This window comes from Ylistrum balloti, unplaced genomic scaffold (assembly GCF_031769215.1).
Source record: "Ylistrum balloti isolate Yb309-2 unplaced genomic scaffold, AGI_CSIRO_Ybal_v1 Utg370070, whole genome shotgun sequence".
Taxonomy (NCBI): domain Eukaryota; kingdom Metazoa; phylum Mollusca; class Bivalvia; order Pectinida; family Pectinidae; genus Ylistrum; species Ylistrum balloti.
The window spans coordinates 266,177-270,102 of NW_026782112.1; positions in this window are offsets into that span (position 1 = coordinate 266,177).

Sequence of the window (3,926 nt, forward strand, 5' to 3'; positions counted from 1 at the left end):
TGTTGATATAGATAATGGCGGTGTGTCAACACGTAAGTCGTACAAGTATACAGAGACATATGTTTCTATTGTGTATACCACTGTGCCAATGAACTCGAACCAATTAGGTATCTAAACAACGGGAAATAATAATGTCGTTCCCATTCTAAAGAGAGCGTGTTGTCAGAGTAGATATTTGCTATCCGTGTCTCAAGTGAAATTGTTTCTATTCTTTGTATAGAACGATATATGTTGTAAACGTCACGCCTTAAATATCCCGGCACTCAATCTTTCCCTAACATTTAGTCCGAGATTTAGGGTGGAATCCGCCTCCTTATGTAGCCACACGGATCTATCACTGATAACAGACAACACTTTACTAATCCATAAACTTGGCATGTCTCTTAATGTGGTGATATACGATGCCGATTATCACCGATATAAGGAAGCTTCAGTCCGTGCTTTCCTTCTAATAGCTATATAATTACCTGTTCAGCTTTTTAGTTGGATTTTACCGAAATTTACGATTAGCGTTCCTATCTGAGTATGGTGATTCCGCTTGTTTCATCGATTGCTGGTACACAGGGTGTCAAATATTGAGTCTACAAACAGATTGTTATCAGACTGTGTGACGACAGGTGTCAGTTCTCATGTTTTACCCATCACACGGTATCGGTTAACAAGCTCACTCATTATGATATCATTAACACCCGCATAACACGAGTTCACACATGTGAAACTCGTCTCTGATTAATAATGAATCATGTTCTGATTCCATTTGATGTTGATATATGTGATTCCGTCTTGACCCAAGCAGCGCCTCCTGGACGGTATTAGGACACAAAAGAGGTCAACTATTCTGTGATTTTTTCAGCCTTGTTTCAAACTTTAGAATATATATCATTGATGTTCACAGGTAGATTCAATTCCATTATCCATGTCCATTTAAAGTAACTGTAATAGAATTGGGATTTTTAAAGGGTTAACTTCAGCCCGAGGAAATATTCTCGTCAAAATATATATATTCCAATAGTAAAACACTTGATTCTATCAAGAGCTTTATTTATACGTGTTCTTAAAGTATCGAGGGTGTACTGTACAGTAGGCGTCAGGTTATAATTGGCACACGCTGGTAATTCAATATCACACCTCAATGTTTTTTATCATAGCGCATTTCAAATGTACCGATAGCATATGTACATAGCACTTAGGAAGGAAATGTTTTTAAAAATACCATTTCGGTATGGATTAAAGGTACGAGTGTCCTGTAGATCATAGAGAATTCGCTCCTCCTTGCCTCGCATAGTTACAGCATTTTCAGGTTTCCTTACTAACATATTACCAGATGTCTTACTATCTGTATTGTAAACCTATGAGACCTGTACATGTCTTGTGTCGGTAATGTTCACTGTCTGTATCTGTTTGACTTATATACTTGTTTCAAAATTAGGTATGAATTTAACTTTTTGTACGATAGACAGCTATGTTATATGTTTGATGTTGCTATCAATGACGATTTCTTGTGTGTTCTGGCATATAGTTACCGTGTCGTATATATTACATGGAGTTCTAACGTATAATTATATGAAACCAAGTCATGGCGGCCGCGCTGATTTCTCGTCAATCACAGATGTTCTAAGGGGGACTGGACGTATTTCTTAGGAAGGCTTTTCATTTGTTCTGGTCTCAAATATTTTGCGTGTTTATCTATAGTGTGTTTACTAGTCTAATGTTAACTGTGTATTATTTCTGCTGATATGCAATTCCTTACATTAACTGGGCTTTCTAGATAAGGAAACCCGGATAGCACTCTATAAATCTTTCTAAAGAAGAAACACTATCTAATCATACTTCAGTATTATACTCCTATTGCTAATTAATGATACGGATCTCCTACATTTATATCGCTTTCCTAAACTGCACAATATTCCATATAAACAAGGTTTTATTGCTGATTGGTCTACCTGTTCATCCTAACTTTTTTCCAAACTTTTAAGTACCATTCCTTATACTACCTGGGTTACAGTCTCATTGTGATACTGTTTTCTCAAGAAAAGTGATTAATAATATTGATTTAAAAATATTCCATAGAGCTTTTGACCAAACTTCCACAATCACCTCTGAAAAACCTGTCCAATAAGAGCACTTGATATTTTCACTCTGTACACCATTATCTCCCATTCTGAACTGAAAGAAGGTCTTCGTCCTCTTATTAAGCGAGCTTTCTTTCCCAGAAAGGTGAACGATGGTACAAGTATATGGATGTGAATTATATTGACACTTAATTCATGAAAAATACGTCTAAATCTAAGAAGAAATGTACAGAGGACGAAATCTTTCAAATAATTGATTTTCTGGAAGATGACATTTTCGTTGAGTTTGATGGTACGATCCTCCGGCAGACTATTGGCATATCTATGAGAACTAACTATACGCCGGTATCGGCTGATCTATTTTTGTTTCCATACGAGGCTGAATTTATAGTAGATCTTATCAAAACAGGTCACAAAGGTTTTGCAAAGTCGTTTAATTTCCTTTTAGATAATGTTGTGTTGTCGCTATTCTCCCTTGCTTTATGTCATGATGTGGGTATTGCCGGCCCAATATAACGTTCTGATTATAATGTTTTAAAGTCATTGCAATATTAGATAGTGGGTTAATTATATTAGCTAGTACTCCACAGTGAGCTGCTTCGATTTATTCACAAATATATAGGACATTATAAATGTATCATAATGTAAACATTGTGTTGCAAATCTTGCAAAATACTAATTGCATTTCATTTAATATCACACGGCTTAAAATAGATCGTTAAAAACTCTTTTATTGTAACGTTAAATGCATGTCTTATCTTCAAGTTAATAGAAATATTTATCATTTGACGTGCAAAAATTAAAAAAATAAAAACACACAATCTGGAGTAAGTCAGTCCGAATTACAAATAGAATAGATATAAGTAGGTAATGGATGTTATATAATGACATGTAATGAAAACGTGTCGTGTTTGTATTATAACTTTCTTTACATTTAGTCTTAGTTGTTATCTGACCTAGTTTAGGTATTACTTTGAAAAGAGTCTATTGAATAGTAGTACTTTAATTGATTTAGCTTCATTGAGATGTAAAATACATTTATGCATCACTAACTTTTAAGAAAATAAAATTACTTTCAAGTCATTGATAACGGTTACCTGTCTAAGCATACGTAAACATGTAAGTGTCAATTGTTGTTTTATAATGATTGACCATCACTTTTTTCTAGAGGACGCAATCCGCAGTCACAATTCAACAGTACAAAATTTTAGTAAACCATTATACTGTAAGGTAAAGGACAGAGAAATAACTGTGAGGTTAAGGACAGAGCAGTAATTGTGAGGTTAAGGACAGAGCAGTAATTGTGAGGTTAGGGACAGAGCAGTAATTGTGAGATTAAGAACAGAACAGTAACTGTGAGGTTAAGGACAGAGCAGTTACTGTGAGGTTAAGGACAGAGCAGTAAATGTGAGGTTAAGGACAGAGCAGTAACTGTGGGGTTAAGTATAGAGAAATAGCTGTAAGCTTAAGGACGGAGCAGTAACTGTGAGGTTAAGGACAGAACAGTTGCTGTGAGGACAGAGCAGTTACTGTGATGATAAGGACAGAGTAGTAAGTGTGAGGTTAAGGACAGAGCAGTAACTTTTGAGGTTAAGGACAGAGCAGTAGCTGTGAGGTTAAAGACAGAGCAGTAACTGTGAGGTTAAGGACAGAGCAGTAACTGTGAGGTTAAAGACAGAGCAGTAACTGTGAAGTTAAGGACAGAGCAGTAACTGTGAGGTTAAGGACAGAACAGTAACTGTGAGGTTAAGGACAGAGCAGTAACTGTGAGGTTAAGGACATAACAGTAACCGTGAGATTCAGACTGAACAGTAACTGTGAGGTTAAGGACAGGGTAAAAACTGTGAAGTTAAG